Here is a 19,935-nt window from a genome sequence, read left to right on the forward strand (position 1 = left end):
GTCATCAGCTACCACTGAGAACAGTCTAGATCCATCCTCTTTGGAATCCCTTTTCAGGTAGTTGAAAGCAGCTATCAAATCCCCCCCCCCCATTCTTTTGCAGACTAAATAATCCCAGTTCCCTCAGCCTCTCCTCATAACTCATGTGTTCCAGTCCCCAAATCATTTTTGTTGCCCTCCACTGGACTCTTTCCAATTTTTCCACATCCTTCTTGTAGTGTGGGGCCCAAAACTGGACACAGTACTCCAGATGAGGCCTCACCAATGTCGAATAGAGGGGAATGATCACGTCCCTCGATCTGCTGGCAATGCCACTACATATACATCCCAAAATGCCATTGGCCTTCTTGGCAACAACGGCACACTGTTGACTCATATCCAGCTTCTCGTCCACTGTAACCCCTCGGTCCTTTTCTGCCGAACTGCTGCCTAGCCACTCGGTCCCTAGTCTGTTCTTTGAGGGGATCAACAAGCATGTGGGCCAAGGGGATCCAGTGGATATAGTGTACTTAGATTTTCAGAAAGCCTTTGACAACGTCCCTCACCAAAGGCTCTTACGCAAAGTAAGCTGCCATGGGATAAGAGGCAAGGTGCTCTCATGAATTGGTAACTGGTTAAAAGATAGGAAGCAATGGGTAAGTATAAATAGTCATTTTTCAGAATGGAGAGAGGTAAATAATGGTGTTCCCCGGGGTCTGTTCTGGGACCAGTCCTATTCAACACATTCATAAATTATCTGGAAAAAGGGGTAAACAGTGAGGTGGCAAAATTTGCAGATGATACAAAATTACTAAAGACAGTTAACACCCAGGCAGACTGCAAAGAGCTACAAACGGATCTCTCAAAACTGGGTGACCGGGCAACAAAATAGCAGATGAAATTTAATGTTGATAAATGCAAAGTAATGCACATTGGAAAGCATAATCCCAACTATACATATAAAATGAATTAGCTGTTACCACTTAATTAGCTGTTACCGCTCAAGAAAGAGATCTTGGAGTCATTGTGGACAGTTCTCTGAAAACATCCCCTCAATATGCAGAAAAGGGCAACAAAAATTATTAGGGGTATGGAACGGCTTCTGTATGAGGAGAGATTAGTAAGACTGGGACTTTTCAGCTTGGAAAAGAGACAGCTAAGGGGAGATATTAAATGAGGTCTATAAAATCATGACTGGTGTAAAGAAAGTAGATAAGGAAGTGTAGTTTACTACTTCTCGTAACACAAGAACTAGGGGTCACCAAATGAAATTAATGGGCAGCAGGTTTAAAACAAATAAAAGGAAGTATTTCTTCACACAACACACAGTCAACCTGTGGAACTCATTGCCAGAGGATGTTGTGAAGGCCAAGACCATAACTGGGTTTTAAAAAGAACTAGATAAATTGATGGAGGATAGGTCCATCAATGGCTATTAGCCAGGATGGGCAGGAATGGTGTCCCAAGCCTCTGTTTGCCAGAAGCTGGGAATGAGTGACGGGGTGGATCACTTGATGATTACCTGTTCTGTTCATTCCCTCTGGGGCACCTGGTACTGACTGCTGTCGGAAGACAGGATACTGGGTCTAGATGGACCTTTGGTCTGACCCAGTAGGGCCATTCTTATGTTCTTATGGATATTCACTGGATTCTGTTCTCATAAAACTGATTGGCCAGCCCCAGTTTAGACTGGTAGCCTTCTGTATCTTGGCTTGTGGATTGTATCTTAAATTAGTTGCTCCAGGTGAAGAATAAATCAGCAAGAAAGTTGAAGTGACTTTGGTAACACAGTCACTAACTTTTTGATTAGAGAGATACAGATCATTGAGAGTACTGTATAGAGTGGAAATCTATCAACTTCATGAAAAAACTCATACAGATACAGACAGACATCATCTTCCTTTCCAAATGCAAACAGATGGACATCATACCAAAAGGACTGAAGGTAAAAAATCCATTACAATCTACATACCACACAGACTATGCTGACAGCTTGTGACACACGCTCTCAAAGAAACTGTAGGACCACCTGATCAACATCCTCTACAGCAAACAGGGAAAGATTAAGAATGAGCTCTCAGAACTGGATACTCTCATAAAAAACCAACCTTCCACACAAACTTCCTCGTGGCTGAACTTTACAAAAACTAGACAAGCCATTTACAACACACACTTTGCTTCTCTACAAAAGAAAAAGGACACTAAACTATCTAAACTACTACATGCCACAAGGGGCCACAGCAGTGGTTCCCTTAACCCACCCAGCAATATTGTTAATCTATCCAACTATACTCAAAAAGAAAAGGAGTACTTGTGGCATCTTAGAGACTAACCAATTTATCTGAGCATAAGCTTTCGAGAGCTACAGCTCATTTCATCGGATGCATACCGTGGAAAATACAGACGATGTTCTTATACATACAAACCATGAAAAAATGGGTGTTTACCACTACAAAAGGTTTTCTCTCCCCCCACCCCACTCTCCTGCTGGTAATAGCTTATCTAAAGTGATCACTCTCCTTACAGTGTGTATGATAATCAAGGTGGGCCATTTCCAGCACAAATCTAGGGTTTAACAAGAACGTCTGAGGAACGGGGGCGGGGGGAGGGTGTAGGTAGGAAAAAACAAGGGGAAATAGGTTATCTTGCATAATGACTTAGCCACTCCCAGTCTCTATTCAAGCCTAAGTTAATTGTATCCAATTTGCAAATGAATTCCAATTCAACAGGCTCTCGCTGGAGTCTGGTTTTGAAGTTTTTCTGTTGTAATATCACAACTTTCATGTCTGTAATCGCGTGACCAGAGAGATTGAAGTATTCTCCGACTGGTTTATGAATGTTATAATTCTTGACATCTGATTTGTGTCCATTTATTCTTTTACGTAGAGACTGTCTAGTTTGACCAATATACATGGCAGAGGGGCATTGCTGGCACATGATGGCATATGTTAGGATATAGATATTCAGGCCTGTCTATAAAGGCCTGTACTTTAAGAATTTAGGTGTATTCTTATCACTTGGCTAGTTAGAGGTATAAAAGAAAGAATCAAAATCACTGTCTGCCAATGTAAGGTCCTTCTCTTACTGTGACAGTCTGGGGCCCTGTTCTTAGGCTAAGGCCTTTGGCTAAGCGACAGAGGCAGCCATAAGCTGGGAAGCGACCGGTCACATCCTCACATTTCAAAGTAGTCACATGCAAAGAAGGTGCTATTGGGCTGTTAGGAATACAATCCTGTCCTGATAGTGCCTATCAGCTCCAGAGAAAGGAAAGTGCCTAGAAAATGTAAAAGAAAACTTAGTTTGATAGCATCCTGTCTGGCAAGAACTCACTTATCAATACTGGGATGTGAAATCCTCACTTCTGTATTGTCTTGCCATTATAGTTCCCACTTTGCTATTGTTTGTCTGTATAATCTCTGTCTGGTTCTGTGATTGTTCCTGTCTGCTGTATAATTAATTTTGCTGGGTGTAAACTAATTAAGGTGGTGGGATATAATTGGTTACATAATCATGTTACAATATGTTAGGATTGGTTAGTTAAATTTTAGTAGAATGATTGGTTAAGGTATAGCTAAGAATATTACTATATAAATTAGGGGCAAACAGGAAGTAAGTTGGGATTCGGAAATAAGGAAAAGGAACTTGTATTTAAGCTTGCTGGAAGTTCACCCCAATAAACATCAAATTGTTTGCACCTTCGGACTTTGGGTATTGTTGCTCTCTGTTCATGTGAGAAGGACCAGGAAAGTGGGAGAGTGAAGGAATAAGCTCTCTAACAGCATATATTAAACCCAGGGTTGTAAGCTCAATCCTTGAGGGGGTCATTTAGGGATCTGGGGCAAAAACTGGGGATTGGTCCTGTTTTGAGCAGGGGGTTGGACTAGATGACCTCCTGAGGTCCCTTCCAACCCTGATATTCTATGATAATTCTGAGTGGAAGCTATGATATATCACATTGGTAAATGTGCAGGTGAACGAGCCTCTGATAGTGTGGCTGATGTTATTAGGCCCTGTGATGGTGTCCCCTAAATAGATATGTGGGCACAGTTGGTAACGGGCTTTGTTGCAAGGATAGGTTCCTGGGTTAGTGGTTCTGTTGTGTGGTATGTGGTTGCTGGTGAGTATTTGCTTCAGGTTGGGGGGCTGTCTGTAAGCGAGGACTGGCCTGTCTCCCAAGATCTATGAGAGTGACAGGTTGTCCTTCAGGATAGGTTGTAGATCCTTGATGATGCGTTGGAGAGGTTTTAGTTGGGGGCTGAAGGTGACGGCTAGTGGCGTTCTGTTATTTTCTTTGTTAGGCCTGTCCTGTAGTAGGTGACTTCTGGGAACTCTTCCGGCTCTATCAATCTGTTTCTTCACTTCCGCAGGTGTGTATTGTAGTTGTAAGAATACTTGATAGAGATCTTGTAGGTGTTTGTCTCTGTCTGGGGGGTTGGAGCAAATGCGGTTGTATCACAGAGCTTGGCTGTAGACAATGGATTGTGTGGTGTGGTCAGGATGAAAGCTGGAGGCATGTAGGTAGGAATAGCAGTCAATAGGTTTCCGGTATAGGGTGGTGTTTATGTGACCATCGTTTATTAGCACTGTAGTGTCCAGGAAGTGGATCTCTTGTGTGGACTGGATACTCTTAGCCCAGCAGAAGAATCTGACCTATCTCGGGGCCTCTCCTTCTGCCCCTCCACCCCCACGAACATGATACAGTTCTGTGGTGACCTAGAATCCTATTTTTGACGTCTCCAACTGAAGGAATATTTCCAACACACCTCTGAACAACATACTAATCCACAGAGACCTTCCTACCAAGACTACAAAAAGAAGGATTCTGGGTGGACTCCTTCTGAAAGTCGAAACAACAGACTGGACTTCTACATAGAATGCTTCCCCCGACGTGCACGGGCTGAAATTGTGGAAAAGCAACATCACTTGCCCCATAACCTCAGCCATGCAGAAAACAATGCCATCCACAGCCTCAGAAATAACTCTGACATCATAATCGAAAAGGCTGACAAAGGAGGTGCTGTCGTTATCATGAATAGGTCGGAATATGAACAAGAGGCTGCTCGGCAGCTCTCCAACACCACTTTCTATGAGCCATTACCCTCTGATCCCACTGAGGGTTACCAAAAGAAACTACAGTATTTGCTCAAGAAACTCCCTGAAAAATCACAAGAACAAATCCGCACAGACACACCCCTGGAACCTCGACCTGGGATATTCTATCTGCTACCCAAGATCCATAATCCTGGAAATCCTGGACTCCCCATCATCTCAGGCATTGGCACCCTGACAGCAGGATTGTCTGGCTATGTAGACTCTCTCCTCAGGCCCTACATTACCAGCACTCCCAGCTATCTTCAAAACACCACCGACTTCCTAAGGAAACTACAATCCATCAGTGATCTTCTTGAAAACACCATTCTGGCCACCATGGATGTAGAAGCCCTCTACACCAACATTCCACACAAAGATGGACTACAAGCCGTCAGGAACAGTATCCCCAATAATGTCGCGGCAAACCTGGTGGCTGAATTTTGTCCTCACCCATAACTATTTCACATTTGGAGACAATGTATAACTTCAAACCAGCGGCACTGCTATGGGTACCTGTATGGCCCCACAGTATGCCAACATTCTCATGGGTGACTTAGAACAACGCTTCCTCAGCTCTCATCCTCTAATGCCCCTATTCTACTTGCGCTACATTGATGACATCTTCATCATCTGGACCCATGGAAAAGAAGCCCTTGAGGGATTCCACCATGCTTTCAACAATTTCCATCCCACCATCAACCTCAGCCTGGACCAGTCCATACGAGAGATCCACGTCCTGGACACTACGGTGCTAATAAACGATGGTCACATAAACACCACCCTATACCAGAAACCTACTGACCGCTATTCCTGCCTACATGCCTCCAGCTTTCACCCAGATCACACCACACGATCCATTGTCTACAGCCAAGCTCTACGATACAACCGCATTTGCTCCAACCCCTCAGACAGAGACAAACACCTACAAGATCTCTATCAAGCATTCTTACAACTATACCCACCTGCTGAAGTCAAGAAACAGATTGACAGAGCTGGAAGAGTACCCAGAAGTCATCTACTATAGGACAGGCCCAACAAGGAAAATAACAGAACACCACTAGCCATCACCTTCAGCCCCCAACTGAAACCTCTCCAATGCATCATCAAGGATCTACAACCTATCCTGAAGGACAACCTGCCACTCTTACAGATCTTGGGAGACAGGCCAGTCCTCGCTTACAGACAGCCCCCCTACCTGAAGCAAATACTCACCAGCAACCACATACCACACAACAGAACCACTAACCCAGGAACCTATCCTTGCAACAAAGCCCGTTGCCAACTGTGCCCACATATCTATTTAGGGGACACCATCACAGGGCCTAATCACATCAGCCACACTATCAGAGGCTCGTTCACCTGCACATCTACCAATGTGATATATGCCATCATGTGCCAGCAATGCCCCTCTGCCATGTAAATTGGTCAAACTGGACAGTCTCTACGTAAAAGAATAAATGGACACAAATCAGATGTCAAGAATTATAACATTCATAAACCAGTCAGAGAACGCTTCAATCTCTCTGGTCACTCGATTACAGACCTAAAAGTGGCAATATTACAACAAAAAGACTTCAAAAACAGACTCCAACGAGAGACTGCTGAATTGGAATTCATTTGCAAACTGGATACAATTAACTAGGCTTGAATAGAGACTGGGAGTGGATGGGTCATTACACAAAGTAAAACTATTTCCCCATGTTTATTCCCTCCCTCTCCCCCCCACCCCCACTGTTCCTCAGACATTCTTATCAACTACTGGAAATGGCCCATCTTGATTATCACTACAAAAGGTTTTCTTCCCCTTCTCCCCCTCCACCCCCCCCCCGCTCACCTGCTGGTATTAGCTCATCTTAAGTGATCACTCTCCTTACAGTGTGTCTGGTAACACCCATTGTTTCATGTTCTCTGTGTATATAAATCTCCCCACTGTATTTTCCACTGAATGCATCCGATGAAGTGAGCTGTAGCTCACGAAAGCTCATGCTCAAATAAATGTGTTAGTCTCTAAGGTGCCACAAGTACTCCTTTTCTTTTTGCGGATACAGACTAACACGGCTGCTACTCTGAAGCCTCTCTTCCATATGTGTTTGATAGATTTCAGAAGGGCCTATTTATTATTTTTCATTTGTATTACAGTAGTGCCTAGTAGTCCCACTAGCAGACCGTGACACAGTTATGCTAGATGCTGTACAATCCCATCATCTAGACTGACCTCCTGCATAATACAGGCTGTTGAATTTCACCCAGTGTTCCTGCAGCAAGCCCAACAACTTGTGGTTGAAATACTGTATATGTTCTGGGAAGGTATCCAGTCTGGATTTAATGAGACCAAGTGATGACGAATCCACCACATCCCTTGCTAATTTGTTCCCTTTAAAGGATGATGTGGCTAATATAAGAAGGATGGGAAGAAGTATAGAGGATGCACCCGAGTCTCCGAGTTAGGGTAGATATGCATTTTGTTAAAGGTTAGTTCAATGTTTTTTAAACAGTTCACCCCATTTGTTCCATGCATCAGCCTTGCAAATTTAAAACAGTGGGGACAATTCCCTCCTGCACCCAGATCTGCACAGCACAGGAGAGGGCGTTTGTCTGTCAGTCAGTCACAGGGGCTGTCAGGGTCCTGGCTTCCTGCTTCTGTGGGTTGATCTAAACCACTCCTGGCCCCGTCTAAGTTAAAGCTGCCACATAAGAACCAGTGGAGCACAGCTGTGCTCTACTCCCCAGCTTCTGAGTATTGGTCAACAACTGGTAGCAAATATTGACAACAGCTCCAGGCAAGCTCTATGGGTGTAAAACCTAAACTAAAGTGTTCTTTCCTTGGGACTTGTTAATGAAAATAAACCTCCCAACCATTGTGTTTAAGGCCTCAAATTAGCTGAAGCCCCACTGAGCTGCTTTTTCTGTCTCTAGTTCTGTATTCAAACTAAGCTTTAAAACAGATACCTATTATGCTGTATTAAGGAAATAAATGTACTAAGTGGTTATCTGGAGAGGTGGCTTTTCTGTTAAATGGCAATAAAGCAGAGCTAGAAAGGAGGAAGCTGACATATTTCCTTCCCTAATCACATCTGAAAACACTGCATTCCAAGGCTCTTGCAGGGCCACTTTAACAGGCACAATAGTTGAGACTTATTGCTGGAATGATTAACAAAGGAGGGAATAGGGGGGATATCTGCAAAAGGTAATTCTGGCAGGAAACACCTGCAGGAATGCCCGAGAGCCTGAAAGGTACTAGAGAAAGGATGCTGAGTAACTGGGGAACCAGGTCAGCTCTTTCCTTTGAAGACAGGGCAACGGAAATAATTGTACAGTCTCTGTATTGCCATAACAGTGTCATCGGGCCTGATTCTCCACTGCCTTGCCGGTGTGAAATGAGTGCAGTGTGGGTGTACAATGCTACCCAATCAGAATGGGCCGAGCCAAAGCCCTTTGAAGTCCATGGGAGTCTCTCCATTGGCCTCAATGGGCCTTCGATGACTAAATAAGGGGGGCGGCAGTGGAAAACCAGGTCCTTGGTATTCAATCTATATAAACGTTAATGGGTCAGACTCATTCACATCTAAATGCCTCCCATCATTACAGCAACTGCGCACCTGGACAAATTCATGCTCACAGCACTCTTGTGATAAGGAAGTGTTATCAGGCCCATTTTACAGATGGGATATCAAAGCAGAGAGAGACCAAGGCCCAGATCTTCAAAGGCATTTAGCTACCCATGTGCCTCTTTAGTGGCCGAGGTCGCCCATTTAGGCTCCACTGACATTTTCAAAACAGCCACTCAGTTGCTGCCTGACCTAGTAGTTAACTAAATCCCCGATGGTTGGCAGATGCCTCAAACCTGTCAGACCCTGCAGTAGGAGGGCCGGGTTCAGGTTGGGGGGGAGGGGAGCAGAGTATGGCACCCACACAAAAGACAGATGGGGACACAGGGAAATGGGTGGGCATGAGCAGGAGACAGAGAGAGAGTTTCAGCTGCTAGGGCATGAGCTATCTAAGCGGCTGTCCTGGTTTAGGTGTTTAGCTCCAGGAGAGGGTTTCTGGCTAAGTATCCCAAGCAGAGGAAAATGCCTATCTGTGGCCTATTAGCCATGTAAGCACCTAAGTCCTTCTCCACAGTATTTCCTATTGGCTAGCTTAGGCGGCTCCCAGCTCGACATGTTGGCTTCTGTGCACCCCTTTCTTAGGTGCCTAACTTTCCCCATACAATGCATGGAGAACCTGGGTGCGTAACTTGGAGCTGAGGTGCCCATCCGGTGGTAGGGCATCTCGGACTTAGGCATTGCAATGCCCAAGTCTTTGTGGATCCAGCCCTCAGTGCTCAGCTCCTCAAAGGCACCTAGGTGTTGCAAGAGATTGAGAGAGCCCCACCCTAGGATCCTGAACAGCCTGGTGGTTGGAGCACACCAAGGGAGGTGAGAGCCCCAGGTCTGAGTCCCCACTCTGCCTGATTTAGAACAGGGACTTGAACCCGGGTCTACCCCATTCCAGGTGAGTGCTATAACCAGTGGACTATTGTGTATAATGGACACATACACACACACCTACGTACCCTGCTGTCTTTTGTGCAGGTTAGGGCATAGGCTGAGCATGCCTATAGGATTGGGCCCTGCAGGAGGTGGGCAAAGCCTAGCTTGAGAATCCCACTGAGGTTTAGGGGTGAGCTAGAGGACCGAGCTGCTCGGACTGAGGCAGTTTTGCTCATGCCCACTGGCGGAAATTTAGGCACCTAAAGGGTTAGGAAGCAACTGAGTAGGGGCTTTGTGAATGAAAGTGGTGCTTGAATGTTGGACTTAGGCACCGAAAGAAGCTTTTAGGTGTCTGAGTCCCTTTGTGAACCTAACCCTAAGTGACTTGCTCAAGGTCACACAGGGAATCTGTTGCAAAGATGGGAATTAAACCCAGAGCTCCTGACTCCCAGCCCAATACCTTAAACACACAAGACCAGCCTTGCTCACATAAATCCACTTGGTTTTTATACTCCACGAGGAGCTGCACAGGGCTGTTCTTTTTCCCATATCATAGTGAGCAAGCTGAGAGAATAGTCTTTGAAATATTAGCATCTTTTCTTTTCAACAGCAAATATTTGTCCAGTATTTTGGACAGTACCTACGAATCCATTCACAGACAAGAATGAAAACATCCCCGCCCCCCGCACACACATCACGCAGATAAAAGCGCCTTATAATTGTGGCAGGAAATGAAATGTGACATTAAAAACTAGACCGAGTAAAGCACTAATACATCTCCACTAAGGAACAGTCCTGCAGTGACAGGGAGATGGAGTGAGTGAACCTAATGGGCCTGTTCCAGCCCTAGATTCAGTGAATCTCTGAAATGGATTTACTTACTTTAAAAAAAAAATTCTGGTTTCCCTGGTTTCCCACAATGCCAGTTTCTCCTACAGAAAAACCCGGCTGTGAAGCACCCTGTACCTCTGGTGAAAAAGTAAACAGAAGCTCATATACACAGTCCTCAGTGATATGCATTATGACAAAGCCCCATTCCTTATTTGCACAGTGTGCACATTTCCTTGTTGTTTTGTACTTTTAAGCAGCTGTACAATTTTATCTTTGTGTTGTGGGTTGATTTGAGTTTAAATGCAAAACTATGTGCTGAACGGTATCCTGGAAGCTCATTTTTTCTGGCTGGCTTTGTCCTGCAAAGCTCCGCACAGGACTTCCCATTTCCCTTCCTGTGCGTGAACAGGAGAGAGAATTTAAGAAAAGCAATAGATAGAATCAGCACAGGACAATGAGAGTGAGTCACTGATCAGACAAATGGGATGAAAGACAAGCCAGCCCCTCCCTCCCTTTCCCTCACAGGGTGTCTTCACGGCAGAGTTAACCAGGCTCTTACTTCCATTTTAAATCCTAACTCCCACTCCCTTCTGCACACAGAAACTTTTGACCTGAGTTTGGAGGTGCTGTGAACCCAGACTAGCATATCTGGAGTCAAATCTATAGGTTGGAGCTCAGGTTCTGCTTCAGCTCAGGCTGTACTCTGCCCACTTTGCAGTGTGGATGCAGCTGTAACCTGGTTCCTTAACTCGGGTGCTGATAGTCCACAAATGCCTTCCCACAATCCCCCTGGAGCCTTTTTTCCCCATCCTCCTACCTAGTCCCTTCTTCTGCCCTGGATATCACCTACCAGCTTACACACGTATAGGTGCAACATTTCAACCTCACATTCCACGTGGCTGGCTCTATTTCTCTGTAGCACTCAGTGCAGAATACAGCAATGCCATCTGGGAACTCCTCATGCCAACATACTGCCAGAGGTTCACACCAAGGTTCTGGTGGACCTGTAGTGTGAGATCAGTCAAGATCTACCCCAAATCAGCACCGTTAGCTGTACATCTCCAAGAGCCTGATGGGTAGGGATTAACCAGACAGCAATTCAGTGCAGGGAAAGAATCAAAACCTTGTTACAAGGTACGTCTGGCAACACACTGACTACCTGTCACTACTATGAGGAGTAGACCAGTGCCCAGCACCACCCCAAGCACAAAGCCCACAGTCATGTGGGTTTTTGAGACCAGACGGGGATGTTACTTGGCCAAGGGCAGAGGTCCTGGAGGAGCCAGAACAGGGGGACAGCCAGTATGTCTTCAGCCCGGAGTCCCAGGAACTGCTTGGGGGGGGCCTGAAGAATAGATCGGGGAGGAGGCGGTGTCACAACCAGGTGAGAGGCTGCTGTCATTTTTGTTATTGTTGGGGAAGTTACCATACAAGCATTGCTGGTTTATGACCAGTCTCGTTAGTGTTCTGGGTGCTGGTACACGTTGCGGGGCATAGGAAGAAATGCCATGTCTCTGGCCTCCCTTCCTTCCCCGCCCTTCACCTTAGCCGCACTCCAGACCTGCCCCTCTTCCCCTCCTCTCACCTGCTCTGCTCCTGCTTTTGTCTTTCTATCTAACTAAACCCCACCCATCAAAAAAGAAAAACCGTGGCACTAACGTGCTCTTTGCCACCACATTGTTCACCTTGCTTGTGCATTCTGTACTGTCCCCCATGCCCTGTGACTGTCATGTGTATTTAGCCTGTGAGCTCTTGGGGGCTGTTTTACAGTGCCTCACACAATGGGGCTCAGTTCTTGGTTAGTCCCTGGGCATCCCCATACTACAGATGGGTAATAATAAATAATTAAAAGCATAAGAAATAGCAATGAGAATGAAAAAGGGCTCTGCCTAATCCATTTATCCCTCTCCCTGCATCTCAGTCCCTCCTGCTGCCATGTTAGGCTGCTTTAACTGAGTAGCTATCTATCTTAAGCCCATTAGTGTGGTATTTGAATGCCTCACAATCTTTAATAGTTTTATCCTCACAATACCCTTAGGACATAAGGAAATGCTATTAGGCCTATTTTACAGATGAGAGACTGAGGCACAGAGAAGCTAAGTGACATGCCCAAGGTCACACAAGATGCCTGTAGCAAAGTAGGGACTAGAGTCTAAGTATTAGTTGTCTAAAGGTCTGACCCTTTTACACATAGTCCCATTGATTCTGATTTGGCCCTAAATTTTTATAACCATACTCACATTAGATGGTATCTTATCTGACAAGTGGACTCATTCATTTGAATGGGACTATTCCAGGAGCAAAGTATTACCAATGTGAGTCAGGGTGGCAGAATGTAGGCCTTAATTATTATTTATTAAATCAGAGGTGTCCATACCACTTTCTACACATGTAGGAAGATAAAGTCTCTGCTCAAGGGACTTAACAATCTTAGGTCATGATCTTGCAAACTCATACTCACATGATTAATGCCAAGGACTTGAATGGGGCGGGTCATATGAATAAGACAGACAAGGGGAATTTGGCTCTTCAGACCTCAGAAGTCAGGAAATGAAAACATTGTCAGCTATAATGCACAGCCTTCAGACTCTAGGACAGATATGTAGCAAGATAAACATTAATATATTATGACCGATGGCCAAGTTACTCTCCTAAGTCTGTATTTAGGCACCTAAGGCCCTAATTCAATAAGGCGCTTAAGCATTTATCTAATTCAGTGTGTGAGTAGTTCCACTGAAGCCAAAGGCACTACTTGTGCTTAAAGTTAAATAACGTGTTGAGTTGCACCTGGTCTGATTTTCAAAAGTGCTCAGCAGCCACCACTGACTTCATTAAGAGTGCTGTGTGCTCAGCATTTTTGAAAAATTAGGCCACTTATTTAGGTGCTTAAATAGGGTACTAGGATCCTACTTTTAAGCATACAAGATCTGAAAATCTTGGTCTGGTTTATAAAAGAAAATCATAGAGGAGGAGAAGGAGGACCACGTAAACAAAGACAAATGTGAAAAGAAGAAAGAGCCCAGAAAGGGGAGCAGAGAGAGAGAGAGAGAGAGGTTTGTTACTGGCACTATTTCATGCCTCACTTTATAAGCCAAGGTGTTTGGCTGGTAAAACAGGGTGCTTTAGAAAGCACTGCATTTCTTCTTGAAAACCAGGATGAAAGATTTTAAGGCCATAATTCAAAAGAAAAGTCTATTCTGTTATTCACTCCCAAATTGTCCATGAGCAGATGGATTGTCTCTAATATATTCATTATTCAACATTAACATTCACTTCTGAAAATATGTCTTTGGACCTGACCCTTTGCTGCTTGCCCTTTGGGTTGCCATTTACACCTGAATGTATCATGCCGCTATCATGACACAAAGGGTACAGCAATGGACAATGATGCTCTTAATTCATAGATCGTGTGTAAGTCATTTGTTGCAGTTGCATTCTTCATCCTCTTGCTCTCTAGGGTTTTTTGTCCCCTTTTCTTCACCCTCCCTTCTTCCGTTTCTCTATCTTGTTCCTTTTGGCTCCTTGTTTCATTTCTTTCTCCTTCATTTTGGAGCATTTTGGATTGCACGCCTAATGGCATCTTGGGTACCTGTACAAAACCGATGGGGCTGATCAATATGTGGAGAAGAGCAGATTGCCAAAGTTACAAAAGATGAGGCTCAACATGCTAGTAAGGGGCAATCTTTAATTACCCAGCCATGATTAGATTATTGTAGAATGGAGGAAATATGACTAGTAGCATGTCTGGGCATCTGGCATATGATTTCTGTTTAATTCGATATGGGGATATTAAGCAGTGCAGAGCGTGTGGCTGAAGAAAATGAAGAGCAGAATCTGGAAAATAGCAATCCCAGTCGTATTGTGTGCTCTGTGAATGAAAGGCAAAGAATTTCTATTTTAGGTATTATCTTGGCACACCTCTCTAGTTCTTGGACAAGAGAACCGCTGATAATTGCAGCATTCAGCCAAGCCCACTGATTTAACCTTTTCAGTGATATGCTTTTACTTAAGAGTTTGAATAAACAAGTTCCACTGAGAGGCGGAACCTGATCGACACATACAATTAGCTCTTTGGAAGTTTCACAGTTACAGAGCCAGATTCTCTGTTTGTGTCAACTGAAGAAATTTCATTGACCCTAGTGAGCTGTGCTAATTCATGCCAGCAGAGAATATGCCCCACAACTTCTCCTTTGGCATCACTGGCTCGTTCTTTAAAGTGAAGAGAAAATCGACACATACTTGTCCATTTTAGTGCATTAAACAATTAAAACAGTAAATACTGAGGGTTAGCAAAGGAAATACACCACTTTTCCTTTCATCACCAAACATTAGTGTTTTTCTCCCAGATGGGATTTTAACAGCTGTGTTGTTTCAAAAACCTAGCACCATTAACAGCTTTTCAGAACAACTGGATTATTTGTACATAGTGCATTACAGGATTTAGTAACATACTTTTTTTTTTTTTAAACAAAGGTGCTATTAGGTAGGCTAGAGAGTGTGACTCAATAATTGATTCAGTGTTGTTTAGCTAGGGAGGAGATAGCCAAATCGCCATATTAATAAAACACTGAAGAGATGACACTGATTTCACAGGCCCAGTGGAAATAAAGCGGCAGTAGGATCTGAGCAAGGCAGTTGTTAGTTATTGCATGTCTTGCTTGGCAGCTAATAAAGAGAGAGAATCAAAGTGCACATTTGTTACTTGCCCCAGCGTAACTTGTCTTTTCAGTCTGCAGCCATTGCAAATTCTGCTCATTTAGGGACTAGAGCTGGGCAAAACATTTTCAGCTGAAACGTATTTGACTGATTTATGCATCCCGAATAACAATTCCTCACAAAATCCAGGGGGCTAGAAGAAATATGAAATTTCTTGGCTAGATAAGGTGGCCTCAGTAAAGATGAATGTCCTTCCAACATTATTAGTCGCGTTTCAGTGCAGGATGCACTATGAAAAGTAATATGGAAACATAAAAGACAAAGGGTGAGCTCTGAAGTTCTGTTTAAGCCTGCAAAGTAGGTTAAACTAGCTTTCCTTAATTTGGTTGATTATTGTTATGCATGGGTTAACCATCCAAATACTGTGTAAAACTTGATCAAGACTGGAGCCCAAAGCAATTTATATAATTATATCAGAGCAATTTATATTAATTTTTGAGAGAAAAAGAAATGTAGGTCACAAAAAATTCTAAAAAATCACTCATTCATCCAGACCACTTTGCCAGCTTTTTAAACCACTGTCACTGACACCCTCTCCCTTAGTTTTTTCATTAAATAATCAGGAATTTATCACTGGGAAATATCAATTGACTGTTCCTTGTGGGTAAGAACTGAGATTACTCCTGATTATTCCTGGGTCCTGATTTGAAATCAAACCAAGAGATATGTAATAATGTAAATAATATAAAGATCCTGTATTTTCAATATTTACAAGTACAATATTTTATTGTGAAATCTGGATACAAGGCGGCTCTGTCTGGACCTTTAACCACATTTGAGGAGTTGGCCCAGGAGCAAGCTGGAAAAAAAGGTTTAATTTCTAAGCTATATACAATTTGGATTGGAAAAGATGTTGATAAGAAAATAACCCAGATGAAAAGATGGGAGAGGTATTTTGACAAAAAAAATTGAACTTGCTCTCACTTAAGTTAATGTAAAGCTCCTAGTGGAAATCAGTGGGAGTTAGGTGACTACATACCTTTAAGGATCTGGGCCCCAGTGACCTTGAAGCATTGCCTGATTTACCCAGCATCACCATCCAAAATAGTTGTAATGACCGGCTCATCTTTTTCCTTCCCCTTCTCCGCTATATGGAAGAGGAAAAAGAGAAAGAAAGAGGGAGGGGAAAAAAACCCAACTCCAAAAGTTTCCTCCAAACATTTTTGGGAAAAATGTCAAATAAACCAAAAAATGTGTCTTTTCCAATACTGTGGGCTGAAAATTATTTCAAAATATGTGACATTTTTCTTGAAAAAAATCATTACTGTTAGTTGACCAGCCCTGAGGCGAAGGGCACACATTTAGAAATCCAAAATCTAATTCATATAGTACTGAAAGTCTGTAGTTTTCTGCGTATGCAAACTATTTCAGAGACGGGGACATAGGACAACCTCTCTTCCCCTTTACTGTACAAATCTTTTTAGGAGCTCCCTGTGGGCCAGCATTTAAAATGGTGATTGTTGTCTGAAAATGCTGGTTTCTTTGGCTGTACGATCATTGTTTAACACACATGCACACAGAGACACCCTGCAAGTGAAACAAATAATTATTTGATAATTTATTTTATTTTCATTGATTTGGGCATTTGAGATTTTACCAAACACCAGAGGCCTAAAATGGGAATGTATCTGGTCTGGAAAGGTCCCTGTCCATGAATGGTAAGTGTAAGAGCCAAAATTGAGGAAACCTGACTGGAGACCAGCCGAAGGAAACAATTTATGTCACGCTATATGGAGTAAGCTGAATGGCTGAATAACTACCAGTGTATGTCCCTGATGACATGAGTGCATTGAACTTATGTACTAATCATAAACCTTAAGTATGTGGCAGAGACTGAGAGAGACCAAACGTCAGCTCTGGAAGATGTTCACCTCCTTGTATGACATCAACTGGGTTGCTGAAGATTAGCCATCTCCAGGTTGTCTATGGAAGGGACAAAAGCAATGAGGAGCATGTAACGTGTATGAAAATGAAAGAGCTGTCAGGCTGCCATTGAAAGCTGTGGAAACAGAACTGTTTGCAAGTCAGAGAGATGAAGTCCAAAGCTTTGAAAGGGATACTATCAACATGACTATTGCATCACCATCGGAAACCACTGTACTTCCCATTGTTAGGAATCACACTGCAGAGTGCTGGGACTGGAAGAGATCAGGTGTGGTGGGGCGGCTGCCCCACACAGGGAGAAGAAGGGGTTAAAAGCAGCACCAGGGAGGCTGCACAGAACCTACTAATCAGGAAAGGGCTTATTGAGCCCACCAAAAAAGGGAAAGCTTGCTGGAGCAGCCAATCAGGGCCGGCGAGGGCCATATATAAAGGGCAGCTCAGCAGAACAGAAGGAAGTCTCTCCCTGGAAGGCAAGGGAGCAGGACTGTCTGCCTTAAGAAGTGCCATAGATAGAGCAGTGCTTGGCAGGGGCAGCAGAGGGTGAGTTGCTGGCTGACCACTGCCATGCTGGGTCATTGCTACAAGGGCTGAGAGGGTTCTTGGGCTACGGGGGAAGTGGCCCAGGGAAAATAGGCAGCAGGTTGGAGGAGGGCAGTAGGTGGCTGCTAGTTATAGGGTCCCTGGGTCAGGACCCAGAGTAGTGGGAGGGCCTGGGTCCCCCCCACTTGCCAGTGAGGAGAGTGGCCAGTATCCACACTGCAGTTTGCCCCTGAGGCAAGGGGCTGGACCTTGGACTTCAGTTGGCCGCTGAGGCAAGTGGTGGGACTAAGGACTGCCGGTCCTCTGGAAGGGGGGAGATAGTGGAGTGGGGGCACAGCTGGAGGACCGTGCCCAGAAGAGGATGCTGTGGTCTGGGAAGCGATGTGAGTCCAAAGGGTGGAGACGGTAGTGATGGAGGCGTGACACCACTAGCTGAAGGCGGACTGGAAGGGCTGAGAGCTAATTCCCAGGACGGCCAGCAGGAGGCGCCACAGTGGTGAGTCACACAAAGCAAGAGTGATTCCCTCAGCTTATTTACTTTGTGCATTGGACAGCACTTAGGGCCCAGTTGTCAGGGCTTCTGCTCCTGAACTTGCAGCAGGAACAGGCGAAGAAATAGGGTGACGTTAAACCACCTTTCTGCTCTCTGGGTCTGGATCTCATTTACACCCGTACACTGTTAGTGCAATGCAAAGGGACCTTCATGGCTCCAAATCAAGGGGCACAGCTCCTGTATACATTGGCTGTCTAGAGAGCCCAAGGTTTCAGGGTTCGTGCAGTCTGCATACAGCTATGCACACATTAAATTAGGGGGCCATTTTGAATAATATTTATATGATAAAAAGTAACCTTAATACATTAACATTGAGTTACAAAAGATCAGGTGGCCTGAAAAACACTGAGGGCCTGGTCCTTGGGTTTGTTATAGTAGCTTTGCTCCAGCCTTGCAGTGCAAAGCTGTGCAAAATCCAGTAGATGTTAATGGAGGAGTCTCCTGCCTATGGGACTCTTTAGGAAGCTGTAGTGGGTCCTGGTGTAGGTCCCATGTCTGTGGGCTAAAGAGGCATGCTTGGAGAATCCCTATGCCCTGATGACCCCGGGCTGCTGGAATGGTACCTAGAACATAGCAGCAGCCCCTGTTGCCTACAGCCGTGGTGTGTCTCTTCTGTATCCCATTGTTTATAATAGTCTTTTAGAAGCTTGTGGCTAGAGTTCTGTTTGGGCCTTTGTTGTTTTGAGAACAAGAGGAAGGGGAGGGTTTGCTGCTGGGTTGCTGGTGGAGCAGGAGAGGAATCTGGCTTTTTGGTGTGCCTCCTTGTTTGTGCACCAACCATGTAATGAGCTAAGATGAACAGCACAGTGGGGATGTGAGCAGTGAATGGTCCCAATGAGTCAGTGGCCTCCACATCTTACTTACGTACACCAGCCTTCCACCCAGCGCTAACTCCTGGGTCACACAGCATGAATCACCTGCTGTCCTGCGTTCAGAGCAGACATCAGTTCACAGGCGTTCATTCTAACTTGAGGACTAACTTGAGAAGGAAAGAGTGATTTCCTAAGTGGAAAGTGCCTCGTGATGAGATCCTGGAGCCAAAGAGACAGAAACTGCATCTGGAACCCCCAGTTCATGGATAAGGAGATATAAAAGCACCCGAGTGAGTGGGGGAGGAATGACAGAAAGCCATGTGACACATAACCCTCGGTGAGTGAAGACGCTTGGGATTTTTTTTCACAAGGGAATGATGAATATTGCCAATGGCAGCTTTTGTGATAAGAGCGAGCCAATAATCACAAGCCTCTGAAAATGTGAAGACACTAAATAAAGCAATTTCAGTAGAAGCCTGGACTTTTAGATCCTTGTTTCCAAAAAGCTCTGTTTGGATAATCATTGCCACAGTAACGCAGGCATAATGGATGAGTGCACCCAGAGGTGCACCTGATTGCCCCAAAAGCTAGCACCAGCCCAAATCCCAGTAGGCAGCTCATATGTTGGGGCCAGCCAGGAGACAGACATGCAGGATTTTCAGAGGGGGCAGCTGGGCGTGTGCAGTGCCCAAGGATGGGTGTATGCAAATGGACAGGGTTGTAGGTGTGGCTTCAGGGACAGGGCTTGCATCCATTTTCAGAACGAGGCAGGGCACGCTTCAGCTCACTAAGAATATGTGCAGACTGCTCTGCTGGGTGCGACTGCAGCTCGAGCGGACATGCTAACGGTAGCGTTACTCTCGCTAGCTTGGGTTCTGGAGCGGTGAAACTGTGGCAGCATGAGCTAGCCGTGTGATTTCATTCCCCAGGGTCTGCTAGGTTTGTACAGCCTGCTCTAAAGCTGTGCTGATCCAGGACCCGAGCTAGTCAGCATAAAGCCAGCTCAGGTGCGTCGGCTCGAGCTGCCCTCTAGACATACCCTAAAATTGGTCCACAC

This window comes from Lepidochelys kempii, chromosome 2 (genome assembly GCF_965140265.1).
Source record: "Lepidochelys kempii isolate rLepKem1 chromosome 2, rLepKem1.hap2, whole genome shotgun sequence".
In the NCBI taxonomy this organism is placed as follows: Eukaryota; Metazoa; Chordata; order Testudines; family Cheloniidae; genus Lepidochelys; species Lepidochelys kempii.